The 23,387-nt window shown below is 36.1% G+C and overlaps 1 non-coding gene and 1 pseudogene across 1 annotated transcript; both read right to left on the bottom strand.

Annotated features, from left to right (window-relative positions):
• LOC107961043 (clathrin heavy chain 2-like) overlaps nucleotides 1-16,156 on the bottom strand; it is a 48,984-nt pseudogene extending 32,828 nt beyond the window's left edge.
• Nucleotides 16,157-22,636: 6,480 nt separating this feature from the next.
• Nucleotides 22,637-22,743, bottom strand: LOC121229796 (small nucleolar RNA R71). The gene has a single exon (XR_005927753.1). It is a non-coding gene; the product is annotated as a small nucleolar RNA R71 (small nucleolar RNA).
• Nucleotides 22,744-23,387: the final 644 nt, after the last annotated feature.

Below are 23,387 nucleotides of genomic sequence, written 5' to 3'. Positions count from 1 at the left end.
TGTGCGATTACTTGAAAATGCCATGGCACGTAAGTGTGCGCGATTTTGTATTATTAGCCATTATTTCTTTTTTTTTTTTATATGTTTTTGTTGGAACCCAATTATATAATATTTTCTATAAATTATGTTACATGAAGGTGTGTCGACTTTACCGAGTCAATTTTGGACAGCGGAAAAAGTGTAAGTACCTTGAGTTCATGGCTAATAGGCGCTATGTGTATATATTGGAGTTGAGCTCATGGTAAGTGTTTTTGAACCTATGTGACGATTATAGTTGAAGTCACGACATAAGGTTCATTGTGGAATAGGTGAAAGTTCGTTTAATTGTATTGATTATAACGAAAATAAAATGATGTATGAAAGGCCAATGTAGGACTTGGTATGAGATTGAAATAGGGTAGGACTATGGTATTTGGTATGATGGTATAATCATTTCATGTTTCTTTGTGATATTTATTATGTGTTTATGCTATTTAGGTTATATATTCGGTGTTTGCTTGCACTTTCTGGTTTCTTGGTCTCTTTTTCGTGTCGTGCCGTCGTCGAGTCATCACCGGCTACAAGTTTTTATTTCTTCTTAGTGGCTTGAGAAATTTGGCATGTTAGCTATATGTTGTGTTTGAATTTGGTATGTAACTTTTACCATGCGAAATGGCATAATGTTCGGTTGATTTGGTTCTAATGTTGGTCGTAAGTCTTGGTAATACGATTTTTATGCCATATGTCATGGTTGATTATTTTGGTGTTAAAATTCATGATATGGCAATAGTGTAGTAGGGGGATGTTTGACAATGATTAGCTTTGGCATGGCTAGTCATGATCATAATTTGTGATATGTATGACGAATCACTAGTTAGATCAAGGAGAAATACGAAATGGGCATAGTTGCTTTCATAACAGATGCTGGCAGCAGCAGTGACGTGAGATTGAAAAATCACTAAAATAGTAGGAGTGGGATTATTGATGAATAAATTATGTATTCGAAGCTCGATGAGTCTATTTTCATATAGAAGCAACAAAAAGATCATATGGCAGTATGTTAAGAGATATTCAGGTTCTCGTGAGACAGGGCCAGAACGGTTTCTGGATTCCCTATTCCGAATTTGGAAATTCATTATAAATTAACCAGAGACAATTAGGAGTCATACCATATATGGATAGATTCCTCTCTGAGTCTAGTTTCTATAGAAACAAACGGCATCAGTATTGAAGCTCTGTGCAGGGAGATATCCAGGTCGTAATGCGCAAAGGTCAGTGTAGTCGATCCCTGTAACATGGGAGACTTTGACTAATAAACTGTACTAATTGGCCTGACCAAAAATTCTAGAAAAAATATGTAGATGGGCATATGAGTCTAGTTTCAGGGAAAAATCACGAAACTGATTTTCAGTTGTAAACTCAAGATATGATTTTAAAGCGACTAGTACGCAGATTGGCAGTGTCTTGAAATATTTTTATAAAGGGTTTAAAGTCTGCTAACACCTCGTGTTCGACTCCGGTGTCGGTCTCGGGTTCGGGGTGTTACATTTGATTGGTATCAGAGCTATGGTTTAGTCGGTTCTAGGACTACCATAGCACGTATGAGTCTAGCTATACATGCGAATGTTAATGTTTAACTGTGTGATGACTTCTGACGGTTAAAATTTATGTTTTGATTAGTAAATGGATCCCGGTGTAGAGAGAACCTTGGCGGATGACATTGAAAGTGTAGCGGCTGCTCCTGCACAAGGGACACCGCCTGTTGAACCTCAGTCATCTGCGAATAATCAAGGTGAGGGGGCTAAACAAGCCTTCTTTACCATGATGAATGAGTGGGTCGCGCAGTATGCCAGAACCAATCCGGCTGTCCAACAATTCCCGAATTTGAATAATCCACCCCAGAGCCAGTAATGCCATCAGTTACTGATCCTGTGAGGCTGAGTAAGCCACCTGTAGACTTGATTAGGAAGCGCGGGGCTGAGGAGTTCAGGGCCATAGTTACTGATGATGCTGAAAGGGCCGAGTTCTGGCTTGATAATACCATTCGGGTGTTTGATGAACTGTCATGCACACCCGATGAATGTCTAAAGTGTGCTATATCCTTGTTGCGGGACTCAGCCTACTATTGGTGGAGGACCCTGATTTCCATAGTCCCAAACGAACGAGTAACTTGGGACTTCTTTCAGACGGAATTTCGAAAGAAATATATTAGTCAACGGTTCATTGATCAAAAGCGTAAGGAATTCTTGGAACTCAAGCAAGGCCGTATGACAGTATCTGAATACGAACATGAATTCGTAAGACTCAGTAGGTATGCCCGGGAGTGTGTAGCTGATGAGGTTGCTATGTGCAAAAGATTCGAAGAAGGATTGAATGAAGATTTAAAGCTACTAATGGGTATTTTGGAAATAAAAGAATTCGTAACACTAGTCGAACGAGCCTGCAAGGCGGAAGAACTTGGAAAGGAGAAGAAGAAGGCTGAATTTGAAGCTAGAGACTACGTAAAAGATCGACGGGTAAAGCTCCGTTCTCAGCCGTAAAGAAGTTCAGGGAGGACACTAATAAGTCGAGGACGACTGCGGGAATTTCCATCAGAGCAAGACCATCGACGGACTCCCGAGCTACTTCGGTAGCTAGTGTGGGCAATAATCGTCTAGAGAAACCTGAATGTCCCCAATGTGGAAGACGACACATAGGTGAATGTTGGGGTAAGTCTATTAACAGGGCCTGTTACGGATGCGGTTCGAAGGACCACTTCATTAGAGATTGCATGGAGCTTGATGAGAAGAATAAGATTCAAGGTGCAAGACCTAGTGGAGTGACAACTAGAGGTAGACCACCGAGAATTTTAGGAGGTAGGGGTGGTAGTCAGAGAGGGGCCTCTGATACGGCTGTTCGAGCCGAGAACCGCACTCCTGCTAGAGCATATGCCATCCGCGCACGAGAGGAGGCATCCTCCCCTGACGTCATCACTGGTACCTTCACTCTCTTTGATACTAATGTGATTGCATTGATTGACCCTGGCTCTACTCATTCATATGTATGTGAAACCTTAGCATCCAGTAAGACTCTACCTGTTGAGTCTACTGAGTTCGTAATTCGGGTGTCAAATCCCTTGGGTCGTTACGTGCTTGTCGACAAAGTGTGTAAGAGATGTCCCCTAGTAATTCGAGGTTCTTGTTTTCCGGCGGACTTGATGCTTTTGCCGTTTGATGAATTTGATGTTATTCTTGGTTTGGATTGGCTGACCGCGCATGATGCGGTTGTGAATTGCAAAAGCAAGACTATTGATTTGAGGTGCGCAAATAACGAGGTAATCTGAGTTGAGTCTACGGATTTGAAGGGGTTGCCAGCTGTAATATCAGCAATGTTGGCCCAGAAATATGTAAGAAAGGGTGCGAAGCATACCTTGCGTATGTACTTGATGATAAAGAATTAGAAAAGAAACCCGAATCTGTGCGGGTGGTTTGTGAATACCCGGATGTTTTTCCTGAAGAATTACCGGGTTTACCACCTGTTCGGGAGGTAGAGTTTGGTATTGAGCTTGTACCTGGGACTACGCCGATTTCGATAGCTCCGTATCGTATGGCACCAACCGAGTTAAAAGAGTTAAAATCTCAGTTGCAAGAATTGACGGATAGAGGTTTTGCTCGACCAAGTTTCTCACCTTGGGGTGCACCAGTATTGTTCGTGAAAAAGAAGGACGGAACCATGAGGTTGTGCATTGACTATCGTCAACTGAATAAAGTGACGATAAAGAACAAATATCCGTTGCCGTGCATCGATGATTTGTTCGACCAACTGAAGGGAGCCTCAGTGTTCTCAAAAATAGATTTGAGATCGGGCTATTATCAGTTGCGAATTCGAGATTCGGACGTACCCAAAACTGCTTTCAGAACGAGGTACGGTCACTACGAGTTCTTAATGATGCCGTTTGGGCTCACTAATGCCCCTGCAGTATTTATGGATTTGATGAATCGGATCTTCAGACCATATTTGGATCGGTTCGTAGTTGTGTTCATTGATGACATCTTGGTCTATTCAAGAGATGAGATCGAACATGCTGAACACTTGAGATTAGTGTTGCAAGTTTTGCGGGATAAGAAGTTATATGCTAAGTTCAGTAAGTGTGAGTTCTGGTTAAGAAAGGTTAGCTTCTTGGGTCATGTGGTATCCGCATCGGGTATTCGAGTTGACCCGAACAAAATCTCAGCCATACTTAACTGGAAACCTCCGAGAAATATTACTGAGGTTCGGAGCTTTTTGGGACTCGCCGGTTATTACCGACGATTTGTCAAAGGTTTCTCGATGATAGCCACACCAATGACGAAGCTACTTCAAAAGGATGCTAAGTTCGAATGGACGGAGAAATGTCAGAAAGGTTTCGATCAACTGAAAACTCATTTGACTGAAGCTCCAATTTTAGTGCAACCCGAATCAGGCAAAGAGTTTGTCATTTATAGTGACGCATCCCTACTCGGGTTGGGTTGCGTATTGATGCAAGAAGGTCGAGTTGTGGCCTATGCGTCGAGACAATTGAAGCCACACGAGAGAAATTATCCAACCCATGATCTCGAGCTAGTCGCCATCGTATTTGCTTTGAAAATATGGCGACATTATTTGTTTGGCGAAAAGTGCCATGTATTTTCGGATCACAAAAGTCTCAAATATTTGATGACTCAAAGAGACTTAAATCTGCGACAAAGACGTTGGCTTGAGTTGTTGAAAGATTACGAGCTTGTCATTGATTACCACCCGGGAAAGGCTAATGTGGTTGCGGACGCCTTAAGCCAGAAATCGCTGTTTGCTTTACGAGCGATGAATGTGCACTTGTCTGTTCTACCCGACAATGTGTTAGTAGCTAAATTAAAGGCCAAACCATCATTGATTCATCAAATTCGTGAAGCTCAGAAAGTCGACGATGAATTTGTTGCAAAACGGGCTGAATGTATTCCGAATATGGAATCCGAATTTCAAATTGATGAGGACGATTGTTTGAGGTTCAGAAGTCGTTTGTGTGTTCCAAGAAATTCGGAACTCATTTCGATGATTTTGAACGAAGCCCATTGTAGCCGAATGTCAATTCACCCGGGGAGTACGAAAATGTACAACGATTTGAAACGTCGATTTTGGTGGCATGGTATGAAACGGGACATCTCCGACTTTGTTTCGAGATGTTTAATATGTCAACAAGTGAAAGCGGAACATCAAGTGCCTTCAGGATTACTTCAGCCGATCATGATACCCGAGTGGAAATGGGATCGAGTCACAATGGACTTTGTGTCCAGACTACCATTGTCAACAAGTAAGAAGGATGCGATTTGGGTTGTTGTTGATAGACTGACTAAGTCGGCTCACTTTATCCCCGTGCGTACGGATTTTTCATTGGATAAACTAGCCGAATTGTATGTTTCTCAGATTGTGAGATTACATGGAGTACCTATTTCTATCGTGTCGGATAGAGATCCGAGATTCACCTCGCGATTTTGGAAGAAATTGCAAGAAGCTTTGGGTACCAAGCTGCATTTTAGCACCGCTTTTCATCCCCAAACCGATGGTCAATCCGAGCGGATAATTCAGATACTCGAGGATATGCTGAGATGCTGCATCATTGAGTTTAGTGGTTCATGGGAACGGTATGTACCTTTGATTGAATTCGCTTACAACAATAGTTTTCAATCAAGTATTAAGATGGCACCTTACGAGGCTTTGTACGGTCGTAAATGCCGTACACCATTGTTTTGGACCGAGCTCGGTGAAAGTAAAATTTTCGGAGTTGATTTGATTAAAGATGCCGAACAGAAAGTAAAGGTAATCCGTGAAAGTCTGAAGGCAGCCACAGATCGTCAGAAATCGTATGCGGACTTGAAACGAAAGGACATTGAATATCAGGTGGGAGATAAAGTGTTCCTTAAAGTTTCGCCTTGGAAAAAGGTACTCAGGTTTGGCCGTAAGGGCAAGTTGAGCCTGAGATTCATTGGGCCGTACGAGATCTCCGAACGAGTTGGTCCGGTTGCGTATAGATTGATTTTGCCCCCTGAGCTTGAAAAGATTCACGACGTCTTTCATGTTTCGATGCTTCGACGCTATCGATCTGATCCATCGCATATAATTAGCCCATCAGAGGTTGAAATTCAAGCCGATATGAGTTATGAAGAAGAACCGATACGTATCCTAGCTCATGAAGTGAAGGAGTTGCGAAACAAAAGGGTTCCGTTAGTGAAGGTGTTATGGCTCAAACATGGGATCGAGGAAGCTACTTGGGAAACCGAGAGCTCGATGAAAGAACGATACCCAAACCTATTTACCAGTAAGATTTTCGGGGACGAAAATTTCTTAAGTGGGGGAGAGTTGTAACAGCCCAAAATTGACCCTAGTCGGGAAGTGGTTTCGGGACCACAAAACCGAGTCATAAAAATAATTAATTTCCATATTCTATGCTTATTATGTGTGTACATGAGTATGTGGAAGTTTCATTCTCCAATTTTGCCAATTTCATGAGAAATTATTAAATAGGGATCGATATGAGACATGGTGAAAATATGATAGGCTAATTTAAAATGGTCTATTAATGCATGTTGTGAAAATGATGGGTTTGCATGTCAAATTACCCAAAATTTGAGCTAGTGGTTGGCCATGCTATGGGTGGAAACATGTTGGGAACATGTTGGCCTAGTGAGGTATGTAGGAAAAAAATAAAATAAGGAATATGGGTAATAAAGAAAGGAAAAACAAAAAAAATGAGTGGTTGTTTCCCCCCCCCCATTGCCGTGAGCTAAAGAAAGGAAAAGAAAAACTTGTTCATCCTTTTTCATCCTCTTTTGACATAAAATTCTAAGGGAGGAGGAAGGAGTTCTTGCTTCATGTTTGGTTTGGAAGAGAATTAGGAGGAAGTTTGGCCATGCATGTAACTAGATTGAGGTATGTTTGATATTATTCTTTGAGATTCATGTATATTTTAAGTTGTAAGTTTGAAATCTACCTAGCCATGGTTCAAACTTTGTTAAATGATGGAGATGATATTCGGCCATGCATGTTACATTCTTGGTTGGTATTTTGATGTTTGATGTTGTGGTGATGAGGCATGAAGATGAGTTAAGATTCGGCCTAGGTGGAGTTTGTGTTAATGCCATTGCATGCTAAATATGAAGCTTGTTAATGATGCATGTGATGGTGGATTGATGATTCTTGAATCTCTTTTTTTTAGCATTTTTGAGTGAGCACATATGTGCATTGGTTGCTAGATGGGGAAGAATCGGCTAGCAAGTTGTGTGCTAAGGCCGAATATAATTTTTGTAGGTTAATGAGTAATGCATGTGCTAAATTGATGGAAAGGGAGAGGATGCTTTACTAGTGTATAAATGATATAAAGATTTTAGAAATTATTTTTGGTTAGGTGTATGTATGATTAGGTATATTCGGCCATATGAGTAAATATATATAGATGATGTTAAATTTGATTATGTATAATGGGCCATATAGGGTACACATTGTGATATTAACTTTGATTCTCCATAATTGATCAAGTGGGTGATTAGTAAGGGTGATTGCCGAATATACTAACATACATATGCATGTGTAATTGGATTGTAAATATTTAGCAAGGCAGTTAAACTAGTTGATTTATTGATTAAGCTCAAGGAGTTAAAGGAGGAGAATCGAGCAAAGGCAAAGAAAAGATCATCGAGTAGCCGAGTTGGAACCATCTTACCCAACACAAGTAAGTCATTAAGCATATCTTTGGTATTGATTAAAGGATCGTAATACCTACACCATTGTGTTTAATGAGATGAAATGTATACAAATGAATATGTAAGTAGAGACGAAATTTGTCGAATGTAAAAAGGAAGTGAAGCCTATTGAGTGGCTGGTTTTCGGCACTAAGTGTGCGGGCAATAAGTGTTCACGGTCATGAGATTGGCACTAAGTGTGCGGGTTTAAATTGTACAGCACTAAGTGTGCGAGTTTAAAGTACATGGCACTAAGTGTGCACGGTTGATTATTAAGCACTATGTGTGCGAACCCAATATATATTTTCTATAAATTATTTACATTAAGGGTGCGACTTTACCGAGTCGATTTTGGACAGCGGAAAAGGTAAGTGTGCGAACTTGAAATGCATGGCACTAAGTGTGTGACTTTAAAGTGCATGGCACTAAGTGTGCGCGGTTGATTATTGAGCACTATGTGTGCGAACCCAATATATATTTTCTATAAATTATTTACATTAAGGGTGCGACTTTACCGAGTCGATTTTGGACAGCGGAAAAGGTAAGTGTGCGAACTTGAAATGCATGGCACTAAGTGTGTGAGTTTAAAGTGCATGGCACTAAGTGTGCGCGGTTGATTATTAAGCACTATGTGTGCGAACCCAATATATATTTTCTATAAATTATTTACATGAAGGGTGCGACTTTACCGAGTCAATTTTGGACAGCGGAAAAGGTAAGTACCTTGAGTTCATGGCTAATAGGCGCTATGTTTATATTTGGAGTTGAGCTTGGTAAGTTTTGAACCTATGTGACGATTATAGTTGAAGTCACGTACATAAGGTTCCTTGTGGAATAGGTGAAAGTTCGTTTAATTGTATGATTATAACGAAAATAAAATGATGTATGAAAGGCCAATGTAGGACTTGGTATGAGATTGAACCATAGGGTTTAAGGAACTATGGTATAGTTTGGTATGGATGGAGTACTTAACCTCATTTCATTGTTTCCTGTTGTGATAATTTTATTAATGGATGGTTGTGGAATGCTTATGGCTTACTGAGTTATATACTCATTCGGTGTTTGCTTGTCACCTATTCTAGGTTTCTTGGACTCGTCTCTTTTTGCGTGATCGTGCCGTCGTCGAAGTCATCACACCGGCTAGCAAGTTTTGGTACTTTCTTCTTAGTCGGCTTAGGAGAACATTTCGGCATGTATAGGCTATTATGTTGTGTTTGAACTTTGGTATGTAAACTTTTAGCCATGCGAAAATGGCATAATGTTCGGTTGAATTTGGTTCTAATGTTGGGTCGTAAGTCTTGGTAATACGATTTTTATGCCATATGTCATGGTTGATTATTTTGGTGTTAAAATTCATGATATGGCAATAGTGTAGTAGGGGGATGTTTGACAATGATTAGCCTTTGGCATGGCTAGTCATGATCATAATTTGTGATATGTATGACGAATCACTAGTTAGATCAAGGAGAAATCACGAAATGGGCATAGTTACTTTCATAACAGATGCTGGCAGCAGCAGTGATGTGAGATTGAAAAATCACTAAAAATAGTAGGAGTGGGATTAATTGATAAATAAATTATGTATTCGAAGCTCGATGAGTCTATTTTCATATAGAAGCAACGAAAAGATCATATGGACAGTATGTTAAGAGATATTCAGGTTCTCGTGAGACAGGGCCAGAACGGTTTCAGGATTCCATGTTCCGAATTTGGAAATTCATTATAAATTAACCAGAGACAATTAGGAGTCATACCATATATGGATAGATTCCTCTCTGAGTCTAGTTTCTATAGAAACAAACGACATCAGTATTGAAGCTCTGTGCAGGGAGATATCCAGGTCGTAATGCGCAAAGGTCAGTGTAGTCGATCCCTGTAACATGGGAGACTTTGACTAATAAACTGTACTAATTGGCCTGACCAAAAATTCTAGAAAAAAATATGTAGATGGGCATATGAGTCTAGTTTCAGGGAAAAATCACGAAACTGCTTTTCGAGTTGTGAAACTCAAGATTTGATTTTTAAAGTGACTAGTACGCAGATTGGCAGTGTCTGAGAAATATTTTTATAAAGGGTTTAAAGTCTGCTAACACCTCGTGTTCGACTCCGGTGTCGGTCTCGGGTTCGGGGTGTTACAACCAATCCAATTAAACATATTTTCAAGATAGATTCATGCATATTTATAAGATAACCTCATTACATACCAAAACCAAGATTTGTTAGTGATACCAATGGCTGACCTTATAATCATTTCACATTAACATTTACTTTATTAGCTTATACATGCCATTTATTTCCAAAATAAAATTTTTTTATATACCGAAATCTTGAGGTTGATAGTGTGATGTGTCTCCGACCGAATTTGACCTCTGAGCTCTTAACACTATAAAACAGGGGAAAATGAAACAGGGTAAGAACTTTGTGCTTAGTAAGCTCATGTAACAAGAATTATACTTACCTAATATTTTCAATACAATGCAATAAACATTCAAATATTCATTCAATGCATTATTACCCTAACATGCACAAACTCAACATTCAAGTTAGTCCAATAATTTCCATGTATCAATAATATATACCATGATTGATGAGCTCATCAATACCATGATTTCCATTCCCTTGTTATTTTTCCATAATTATCCTGTTGAATTTCTCGAAATTTCAATGGATTTTTAGAGATACACTTTTAGTGTACAATTCTGGGTTCGTCAATTCATATTCATGTGCACACATTTCCATTTCAAATAGCACACTCCCGCGAACCTCATTCTTACAACGGGATTACCAGTCCAAGCTAAATCCCCTGTAATATAAACTCATAGAGTATTGTCGGGATTACCAGTCTAGGCTAAATCCCTTGCAACGACAATTGTTCTAATGAGCTTGGATCTGAATTACCAGTCTAGGCTAAATTCAGACCCTAATTCGGATTACCCGTCCGGGCTAAATCTATTTTACACATATTCTTCGGGAGAGCTATATCAAGATAGGATCACCAGTCCGGGCTAGATCCTTTTTACCGTCAATTTCTTTTCAGAGATCCGTCGAATTTTCCTTTTATTCAACCGGGATTTCTTCCCCTTTTATCAAACATATCAATGTTTCGTCAATTTTCATACAGTGAATATTCAAATCATATTCACATCAATAACATACATTTCAAGCATTTAAAAATATAATTCAAGTTACACGAACTTATCTCAATACTTGTTCGTATACAAAAATCTACTAATTCCCGAACTTTTTCTTTTCCTCGGTCTAGCTTCTAATTTTAATTTTATGGATCTAAATAAATAAATTTAATCATCAATTTAATACATTTCATGTTCATATGTAACATTCTCTATAATTCCACTATTATTTATAGTTCATTCAAAGTTGTCTACTTGAGTCATAGTCACTAAATTATTTATATCTCAAGCTGAAAAATTCCAAATTAAACACCGTTTGATTTTTATGAAACTAGACTCAAAACCCTTTCTACCATAAAATTTTAAGAATTTTTAGTTCAGGCAATAAGTACAGTAAAATCTTCAAACTTACCCCTTTTCTGCTGTCTAATAGCTTCGACCTTTCTTTGCTAAAAATTAATTTTCTCTTAGTAAAAAACTTGGATGATGTTTCTGTTAGTTTCTATTGAAAATAGACTCATTAATAATTTATACATATAAACTTTAACCCCTAATTATTTTTATTCAATTTTTGATGATTTTTCAAGGTTAGAACAGGGGAACCCGAATTCATTGTTACCTTGTCTTACAAAATTTATTATATCTCATGATTTATAATTCCATTGCTTACACCGTTTCTTCTATGAGAAACTAGATTCAATAAGATTTATTTCAAAATTTTGTTCATCTTCTAATTCGATTTCCAAAATTTATGGTGATTTTTCAAATCTAGTCTACTGCTGCTGTCCAAAATTGTTTTAGTGCAAGATGTTGATTACCATTTCCCCCCTAAGCTTTTAATGAATGATAATTTCATCCCTACTCAATTAGCCTCTCAATTGAGCTAATTTTTCTCAATTAACACTTAATTCTATCACTTTAAACTACTTTATAACCTTTGGGAATCAGAATTTTAGCACTAGACTTTAATTCTAAACTTTTTCACAATTAGGTCCTAAAAATCACTATTGAAATTACCTAATAAAATCATCTCATAAACAAATTAAAGCTTCAATTTGATGCTATTTCATCATAAACTTATAGCACTCAACCATGGTGACTTTCAAATTCATCTATGAAATCAAAAACTAATGAATTTAATAGTAGGACTTAGTTGTAAAAGTCTTAAAAACATAGAAATTATAAGAAAAAAGGCAAGACTTAAATCACTTGGTGCAAAAATTATGAAATACCAGCTTGAATAAACCCTTAGGATGTTTTTGGCTGATGATAATGAAGAAATATGAAGAGAATTCTAGATATTCCAATTTGGTCCCATTTTTATTTTAGTAAATTCTCCTGATTTTTCTCAGCTTATGCCGCCCAAAATATCTCCTTTTGGGCTTATTTGCAATTTATGTCCTTTCTCATTTTACAATTGAGCTATTTAATTCTTTTAGTAACTTTTACACCCTTTTCAATTTAGTCCTTTTTACTTAATTAACTACCCAAACATAAAGATTTTCTAACGAAATTTGAATACCACATTACTAACATTTCATAAATATTTATAGAAATATTTTTGACTTAGTTTTACGAGATCGAGGTCTCGATACCTTATTTTTACCCAATTTCTTCAATAATTTCTTTTTCTAACTAACCACTAATTTGGTAAAAAAAATTTATCGATATTTTCATACGATTTTCCTATCTTATCATATTCATGAAAAAATATTAAAATAAATTTCTCTTTAAACCGGATTTGTGGTTACGAAACCACTATTCCGATAACCTTGAATTTAGGCCATTACATCACAAGCCATTATCCGAGTAAAAATCATATCAGACACTCCATTTTGTAAGCATGACATTGCTTTGTGCTTCTTAGCACACTCTTCACTATGTTGTTTGATTTGTGCAATAGTAGAATTGTAACACCCCCTTACCCGAGATTGTCGTCGAAGTCGAGCATGAGACATTACTAAACTTATTTTAGTACTTAAACAATTCTCGTATTAAACTATCCATCTGCATCATGGTTACTAAAAAAATCATATCTTGAGTTACAAAACTTGAAATCCAATTCCGTAAATTTTTTCTAAAACTAGACTCATATATCTACGTACTAATTTTTTTCTAGAATTCTTGGCCAGGCCAATTAGTACAGTTTATTAGTAAAAGTCTCCCCTGTTTCAGGGTTTGGCTACTCTGACTCCTGTGCACTACGAATCAAATTTCTTCCTGTACAAAAATCCAATAACTATTTCGTTTGTTTCAGTAAAAAATAGACTCAATAAGGAATCCATACATATAAAGTATGAGTCCTAATTATTTATACATAATTTATGGTGAATTTATAAAGTCAAAATAGGGAATCTAGAAATTGCTCTAACCCTGTTTCACCAAAACATAAATATCTCATAAAATACAACTCTTTTACCTATTTTGTTTCTTCCATATAAAAATAGGTTCATTAAGATTCAATTACATATTTTATTCATCATATAATTCACTTTCTACTATTTTTGGTGTATTTTCAAAGTTGGACTACTGCTACTGTCCAAATCTGTTTTAGTATAAAATATTGATATCTAAGTTTATAACATCTTCATTTCTTCTCTCCACAATATTTACCATCACTTCCTCTTATTTCTCTTCACTAGCATATAAAAAACATACCATACTTAAGGTTTTGGTAACATTTACAAAACATACCAAAATATCACTTAACAACTTAAGTACTTTCAAAATGAACAAAAAACATCCTAGGTACAATGCCATTTTCCAAAAAGATAGAAACTTCACCAATTTGAGTTCGGGGATCGGCTTGTATGCTGAGTCCTTATACTTTCGTACCTAGCCTGCGCACAGAAATAAACCGTACGCTGAGAATACTCTTAGTGGTATTTCTATAAACAATAGCTTAATCAACTTTAAAACATGGTAATTCAAACACATTATTGCTATTATTCAATATCAATCATCATTTCAATAACAGTCAATCAATCAGTACTTTAATAATCTTTACTTTATTTACCCTTATTAACATAACTTGGACACTGACGGATACACGGATCCAACCCACACTCCGAGATAAGCACATAGTGCTTCATTGGAACAAATCCGGAACTTTAACATTATAGTACACAAAGTACTTCATCGGAACAAATCCGGAACTTTAACAGTAGTCGACACATAGTGTCTCATCGACTCAATGTCGGAATATCCCAATACTTCCAATTCCTATGACATGTCAACTATATCCGACTAGCCCGACACTATTAATAGGGTATTCAAAATCACATTCATTTCAATATGGTAAGAATACTTACCTCATTCACATTTTCATACAATATAAATATCAAATATAGCAATAACGATTAAGCTCGGTTTATAGAAATACAAACCACTATTTATCGAATTTAATCGATATCTTCGTTCACTTTCTCTTTTCCCTTCTTTGATGACGTATCCGATACTACGTTAGCTACGAACAATCATACAATTAAAAATCATCAATATACTAATTCATTAAACATATTTTCACTTTCTATCAAACTTTTACAAAAATTCCAATTTCGTCCTTTTCCCATTACTAATCTTTTTCTTTTTTTTTAACTAAATCATCATATTTTCATTTAATCAAGTCATTAACAATTTCAAGCTCATAAAAAATCATCATAAAACATAAATTTTGAGCTCTATACAACTTAGTCCCTAGTTAAACCTAACTTAAAAATTCCTTTAACAAATCATTTCTAACTTAAAATTCTATCATTTTAACCCATAATCCTCAATTTAATCAACTTAATAAACATTTAAAAATTCACTATTTTTCTTCATTTTAACCTCATACATGTAGAACTTTGAATTAGGCATCCATAAACATAAAAATCACAAGAAAATGAGCTAAAACAACTTACCAATCAAGCTTTAGGGCCTTAATCCTCAAAATTTCCCTTTTCTTTTTCTTTCTTTCTTTCTCACGTTTACTCTCTGTAACTCTTTCTATCTTTCTTTCTTTTTTTTTTATTCATAAATCTATATTCAATATAATAATATTAATAATTTAATATTATTCTAATAAAATAACTTAATCTATAAGAAAAACTACTTTAACACATTTAATATTTTTACCAACTATTACACATGTTATACAATATTAACACACACATGTCACTTAAGGTCTAATTGCTAGATTAGTCCCTTTACTAATTTTTAATCTATAATTAAACTTTTATTCCTTATGCAATTTAGTCCTTATTCTAAATTCAAGCTACTTAACTTAATCAAACATTAATCAACCACTCAACTATAATTCAAAAATATTTCTAATAAATATTCATGAATTAATTTCACGGAAACAGTACTCAAGACTCGATTTTCGATACCGTAACTTTCGATTCATTACAGATTGACCCTCAATGGAGCTTGTTCGATGACATTCTCCACCACATTCCATAATTCATGTGCTTGCAGGTAAGTTTTCATCTTCATTACCCAGATGTGGTAGTTTTCACCAGCAAAGACAGTTGGTGGTGGTGGTGGTGTAAAACTCATATTGCAGAACAATAAAGCCAACAACTTCAGTTTCTTTTTCTTCAAGGTTTCTTACAAAAAGGCTACCAACAACAAAGGCCCTTAAAGATGACATGCTCTGTATACCATTTGTTGGTGTTTTGATAGAAAAAGAAAAGAGAAAAGAAACAAAGAAATGGATGCAAAAAGAATTGAACAAAAATTGAAACCTGAAAAACTGATGATTTTTATTAACTTTCATTAAGATAAAACATATAGGTTACATGACAGTTTCCTAATACATTACTGCTCCCACTAATTCATGATTAAAACATAGCTTGAATTACATTCAAAATACAATTGACTTATCAGCTATTACATCATATTGCAAATCAGCAACTAATCTTACTAACTTTAAATACAAATTACAAAAGAACTAAAGCTTATTACATATGAACAAAATGTTGTTGTACTGGTTGAGCTTCAATGCTTCTCCACTGTTGCATTGCAGGCCAAAGTTCAACATTTGGGCAGGTTTGACTTCAAAACATCTAATAGAAATGCGGTAGCCTCCCGTATCAAGTTTCTCTAAAAACAAGAGGTGGATATCTAGAGTAAAAAACCACATGAATTTTGTATAGAAAATAAAGCTTTTTTATTTTGGCAACCTATTCCACAAGAACAAACTTGAAGAAAAAGATCAGTAATGGTGTTGTAATCAACCGGACAACCTCCCTCCATTTGAGACATCATTAATGCAAAATTAATAGCTCCCTTGTTAGGAAATGGTTTACATGCAGCTTGGTTTTGTCGTGGCATGCATGTTGCAGTAGGATAACATGCTGCTAATGTTTGTATTTTGTTTTTTTCTACTTGGTTACATTTGAACTAAGTTGGCAAGGTATTTGTTTTGATTAGGTGCTGATTGACTTGATTAAATCAGCTTATCTATGTGTATAAGTTAAGTTTCATAAGTTTCTAAGACAAATTAGTGGGGTTAGGTATGTTTAGGTGGCAGTTTTTGTTTTTAGTCAAGCTATTTAGCTTGTTTCAAAGTTATGTAAACTTCAGCTATCATGATAACGAATCCTTTTAGCATTTCTTCTTCTCATTTTTGGTCTTTGTTAAGCAATTTGTTTCAAGTTCACAACCTATTTTCCTTGTTGTGTGTTGCAAGTCATTAAAGCTTGTTGCTCAAGACTCTGCTTTGTTTTCATTTCTGTTTCATAACACCAACAATTGGTATCTAGAGTAAACTTCTTAGAGGGCATTTTCTTTTTTCTGTTCTCAAATTAACATATCTTCATCCAGTTTCTCTCTAACTCCACCACCAGTGTTTAATGGTGAAAACTACCACATTTAGGTAGTAAAAATGAAGACCTACCTACAAGAATTTGACTTATGGGAGGTTGTCAATGCTGATCTTAAACGGTCACCCTTGAGAGCTAATCTCACAGCAGCTCAGATTAGGCAACACTATGATGATAGAGCTAAGAGGTGTCCTGCCTCCAAAATAATGTGTTAGACTTGATTAAAGTGTGAAAATTGTATACTCATAGTACTAAAGTGAGCATTAAGCCTATTTTTAATTAAATGATTCATTTATTTAGAAATAACTTTTAAGTAAACTGTCCAAAAATACCTAGTTGGTACCTTAAATTTTTTTGACCTAATTGGTACTTGAACTTGTATTCTGTTACTCAAGTTGGTACTTTTGCACTAGCATCATTAGTTTATACTGATATGACATTGATAGTCAATTTGATGGTGACTCATGGTAGCCTATCAGTATGCCACATGAGAAACATATATTTAAAAATTTTAAAAAAATTTAAAATATATAAATTAATAATAAAAAATGATGTAACGTAATAAAAGAACTTTAGGATAAATTATTAGTTATTTACAGAAATTCCATGTAGGATTTCTATCAAATATTTTAACAGAAGATGATTTGTGAATTTTTTTTTCAATGATCAAAATAAATATTTACTCCCTACTAAAACCCAAAATACTAAACTAAGAGAATAATAGCTATAGTCGTTGTTTCAAAAACACAGGAGAACAAATGCTCCAAAGTCCAAATTCATTGTAAAAACAGCTAATTGGTAAATTAAGTGTCAACAGATCATCTGGTCTATACTATCAGCTTTAGTTTCAGAATCCATTTCTGACCAATGAGTCAATATCCTTTCTTCTTTCTACTCATCTTTCCAATATGCATGACATGCAATACCATGGTGGTTTGGATCCACTGGCCCTCGAATTAGAAACCAGTAGAACAAAATACTGCGGTTTTGTTTTCCCTTTTTTTATGTAGGTGAAAAATGGTGATTTCTGATCTGTATGATAGCTGTTGAAAAAACTCATTTTATCTCTCTCGTCGTCTCTTGCAGCAGGAGCTGGTGTCTAGTTTCATTTCTGAAAATAAAATACTTGCACCGCACGAGGTAAAAAAAGTTTCTATTTTAAGTCATTGCTGCAACTGCAAGCAGAAAAAATTCAAGGCAACTAATTAGGAAAAAATAACTTTACTTTCGGTTTTTCCTAAGATGGAGATGCGGGGTATCGATCCTCGTACCTCTCGCATGCTAAGAGAGCGCTCCACCATCGGAAGTACATTCCCATTGCGCTTTTATTCAACAAAAGTTGGCAATTTTAGTATATTACATAAAATGTTTTCCCATTAAAAGCATAAAATTTCTACTACTTGCTTGCATCAGGCCCCTCTCTACATAATTGTCTGGTTTTTGGCAACGTACAAAACAGAGAAACACAATAACAAGCTACGGTGACCATGGTTTGACAAGATCTGAGAATACTGCTTATTTCGCCAACCATTTGACCTTTGCACTTAATGGGGATCCTTCCAAAATGAGTTGTAGTTCAAGCCCTTGCTGTAAGTGTCAGATATCTGTGCGCAGCGGGGTTAATTTCCTGTGAACCTGCAGTTTGCCAAGGATATACTTAGTCCATGTTTTGTTCGGTAAAACTATGGTGCAGAGTCGGATATGGAAGAGAAGTTGACGGATTAAGAGTAATCTGCTGTGGGGTTTAGTGATATGTTGAAAGGAGGTTGCAAAGATTAAAGGTTGACAGTTGACTCCAACTATCGCTGCTGCTGCTCCATTCTTTGAGCTGTAAGGGTTGTATATGAACGTAAAGGTTAATTGGTGATGGCTGTGGTGCTGGTGTGTGGAGGTCTAGGGTTGCTTTGATTGTGAGTTGAGGCCTCTGTCGACCGCTCGGTCTCTGTAGTTCCACTTACGTGTAATGCCTAGTTGTATTCATAGTAGTTGTATTCATAGTAATTTGTGATAGTACGTCGGATTACTTCCATGGGATTCACTTGTGATAGTGTTGAAGCTGTGTCCTGCAATGCAACAGAGAACCAGTAGCAGAAAATTGATCAAAGACCAGCAGCAACAAATTGTATAATTTGAGCTGCTACACTGTTTTGAAGTAAAGTAATGAAGCTGGTTCTCTTGGAAGATCACATTTTAGATGTTTTGTTCCTATGGAACTTTGTTCAATTCTTTTGTATTTTGACAGCAAAGTCAGTAGGAAAATTGACTGATGTAATAGCTGGTATGCCAGCCTTCTTTTGTAATCAACTTGCATTATTTTAGTATGTATTAAGTAAGGGCAGTTAAGTTAGTAGGTAACTGTCAAACATTACTTGTAACTCCCATATATTCAAAAATTTGAATGAAAAATACATGACTTCAGTTACAATTCTTTGTTGAGTTTTTTTAGTTCTCTTTTTGCTTCATTTGGTTTGCTTCTTTGTACTGCCATTTATCCAACAGATAGTACGTCGGTTTTTCTAGATTTGCCAAAGGGTAAATATCCATCTCGTTATTGCCGCTTGACTGTTCTTCTCAGCAGTGTGATAGTTATTTATGCAAGAAGTCAGCCATTCTCGGATATAAGATATCTGAAGTGTGTCACTATGAACTACCCAAGGAACGTCGAACCAGATGGATCTGACGATAGGGCATAGTCGAAAAAGATGGCCGACTATTTCGTTCTGGTTATGGCTGAAGGCACAGTGTATATCAACTGAAATTTGTCGTTTTTGTAGCTACGCTCGGACTGGTAGTAAATTACGATTAATTTTCCGTAAGAAATTTTGTAGTTTGTGAGTGTTCGAGCTTGAACATAACAGCAAAGAGAAAGAGAAGAGAATAGAGAAAATGGTCTACTTGTTTTACTACTATAGCTCTACTAATCCAAATGATCGAACCATTAAATTTATACGAGATTATTAATGAACTTACTATAGTATTCAGTGCTAATAATCAATCTTAACTGAATCTTAGTTCATTCACTAACCGAATTGAATACAGGTATAACAGAAACACAGTTACAAAACTAACAATTAACTTCCTAACAACAAATTGAAATAGTTATACAGCTTCGGCACAACACCAACCGTTAACTACCAGCTTAAAGATGGTTCACTACTATACCTTAATATTCCTCCAACTGTCTGCTCCTGCTTGTTTCTGTTTTGTAACTTTTCCATACCTGCTAACAACTTGAAGCCTGGATCGAAACTTAGTGAAGAATTAGCTGACAAAGGCTTAGCGAGCACATCTGCTATCTAATACTGTTCTGGAACATGACCAACAATTAACCTTCCAGCTGTTACCTTCTCTCAAACAAAAAATAAATCAAGTTCTGCATGTTTGAACTTAGAATGCATAACTGGAATTCTTGAAACTACCACAGCTCTTGGGTTATCACACCATACAATAGCTTTATTTGCAACCTTGATCTTTAAATCAGATAACAAAGGCTCTAGCCATATAATCTATGCAGTGGCATTACCTAAGCTTCTATACTCTGCCTTTACAGTTGAACGAGTGACCACTTGCTGCTTCTTAAAGCACCAAGACACAAGATTCCCTCTAGGAATACACAAAAACTAGTGGTAGAATGCCTGTCATCTGGATCAATATTGTAATTTGCATTAGAGTATCAAACTAGAGACAACTGAGGTGCTACTTTGAAAGATATACCATAATCCACAGTAGCTTGTAAGTACCTTAAAATATGCTTGACAGCTTTAAAATAATGATCAAGAGGACTTTGCATGAATTGACACACCATGTTGACAACAAAAGCAATCTCAAATCTAATAATGACAATGTACTGCAGTACTCCTATAATGCTCCTATATTCTGAGTCATTTTCATCAGGACTTCCAACATCAGTAGACAAAGTGCATGAGCTAACCATAGGATTAGGAGTTCCATTTGATTGACCCATATGATACTTCTTCAACAAGTCTAAAATGTATTTTCTCTGGCTTGGAAACAATCCATCAGGTGTATAAGACACCTCAATGCCTAAGAAGAAATTCAACTTCCCCAAGTCTTTAAGGGAAAAATTCAAGTCCAAAGACTTAACAAACTTATCCAGACATGCATCTCTATTCCCAGTAACAATTATGTCATCAACATACACTAAGACATAAAGCATCACTTCACCAACAATTTTGATAAAAGGGAAACATTAGACTTGGACAACACAAAATCTGTAGCTACCAAGTGTTCTCTCAACATTTCTCTTGAGCTTGAAACTCCATCTACAGCCCACAACTTTTTTATTGGCAGGTAAATGCTCTAGTTCCCATGTCTTGTTCTTCATAAGGGCATCAAACTCTTGTTGAACAGCTTTGGTCCACTCAATATTAGTGAGTGCTTCTTCAATGGTCATAAGTTCACGATCACAAAATTTAGCTTTGGTACACTCTTGGAATGTGTCTGCATTGGATGAACATTGGGATAGACAGGTGATGATGATGAACTAACCTTTTGAACCAAGTCAGGGGCATTGTTAAAAGCAAAACCATCTTGGTCCAAAAAGACAGGGAGAGAATTACTGAAACCTGAGACAGGCCAGAAGGATACATTTTTGCTAGTCTTGAGAAATTAGCAGTTGTTGACATAACAAAGGTCACAGGAGAACCATCTGATAAACCATAAAAGTAATATGTTTTAATCCCATGCTTGGCATGTTTTTGGATGATTTATTATGTGAATTAGTGAATTTGATGCTCTTAATCCTTTAAATTTATGTTTCTATACTTAGGTGAGCACAGGGAAGTGAAAGGAGCGAAAAACGAATCAAAATCGGACAAAAAGAGTTCTTTTCAAGAACCACATGGTTTGGGAATTTTCATATAGGCTGGGCACATGCTTGTGTGAGCCACACGGGCTAGCCATACACTTATATGCCAGCCCGTGTCAATTTTGAACCTTTCTTTTCTTTTACGTGAAAAAACCCCATTTTTAGGGTTTCTGAGCATTCTAAAGTTTATAAATACATTTTAGAAGAGGCCTAAAAAGAGCACGCAGTATAGAACGAATAAATTACTAGAAGAACGCCACCAGAATCAACTCAGAAGCAGACCTCCTTCAAGATTGAAGATCTCCATTCAAATTTCCTTCTAAGTTTTATTGGGTTTCTTATGTCTTATTGTTATTCTAATTTTGAGATGTTTCCATCCCAAATTATAAACTAAATTCCCTAGATACCTAGGGAAGATGAAACCTATTATGGATCTTATTATTTGATTTTCTGAATTATATGATAAACATTTGATTCTTGTTTTCAATTATGTATGCTTATTTCTTACTTTAATATTTTCAGAATATTAATTCAAGTGTGATGTGATTATTTCAATGGAGCAAAAGTCTCTGTTTAAGAGTAGATCTGGCATAATTGAGTGGAGTTGCATGCAATCCTAGAAATAGGATGACAAAAATCTACGGGATTAGAGTCAAATCTAATAGGGGAATCTATAGATCAAGTTAATGCGACAATATGAGTTTTAATTAGAAAGAGACTTCAATTAATCAACCTAGAGTCAATTGTTCTTACTTTCGAAAGAGATATTATTTAGGGATTTCTATAGATCAAGGCACAAGTGAATAAATCATATAATTCAGATTCAGAATAATAAGTGAAGTCTAGGTGAATTCTTTTTTAGGTATTGTGTACTTCTTGGGTATTGTCTATCTCATTGGTTTTCTTCAAATATTTTCCCAATTCGCTTTCTATTGCATTTTTAGTAATTAGTTTAGTTAATTTTAGGTTAAACAATTCCTTCAATTTATCGGCTATATAATAAAAAGATAGTAATTACTAGTACTTTTAGTCATCATGGATACAATATTCCCAACTCACCATAGCTATACTACCATAGCTATACCACGAGGTTCTATCACTACATGGGATCAAATGACTGAAAAGTTCTTATTGAAGTATTTTCCATAAGCTAAGACAACTAACTTGAGGAATGATATCTCTTCCTTCGTGCAAATGGATTTAGATACTTTACATGATGCATGGTAGAGGTATAAGGATTTATTGAGAAGGTACCCTCACCATGGGTTACCTCTACGGCTACAAGTTTAAACATTCTGCAATGGTTTAAATCCCTCAACTAGGCAATTGATCGATGCAGCCACCGGTGGGACTCGGAATAATAAAACACTTGAAGCGGCTTATGACTTTATAGAGGAAATGTCACTAAATAATTATCAGTGGCAAGTTATGAAGACAAAGTCGATGAAAGCAGCCGGTGTTTTTAACATAGATGCGGTCACCATGTTATCGAATCAAGTAGAAATTTTAAGTAAGAAAATTGATAGTTTATATGGTTCTAACCAGGTACATCCAGCGATGCAATGTGATACGAATGAAGGAGGGATGAACAATACAGCCCTAGAACAAAGAACTAAGAAATCAACTATATGGGTAATAATTCTAGACCTCGGAATAATCCCTATACTAACACTTACAATGCAGGTTGGAGGAACCATCCCAATTTCTCTTGGGGTGGTCAAGGAAACTAGAGACCATAACCCCCTCCAGGCTTTCAATACCAACCTTACTAGCAAGAGAAGAAGCCGAACCTTGAGAAGATGTTGACAAAGTTTATTTCGGTGTCAGAAGCCTGATTCCAAAACATCGAAACTGCACTTAAAAATAAAACAAGCATCAATTCAATGGCTCAAGAAGTAGATAGGTCAGCTTG

This window comes from Gossypium hirsutum, chromosome A05 (assembly GCF_007990345.1).
Source record: "Gossypium hirsutum isolate 1008001.06 chromosome A05, Gossypium_hirsutum_v2.1, whole genome shotgun sequence".
NCBI classification, from domain to species: Eukaryota; Viridiplantae; Streptophyta; class Magnoliopsida; order Malvales; family Malvaceae; genus Gossypium; species Gossypium hirsutum.
The sequence above is the reverse complement of the archived record's forward strand: the minus strand, read 5'-3'. Positions and strand labels throughout refer to the sequence as shown.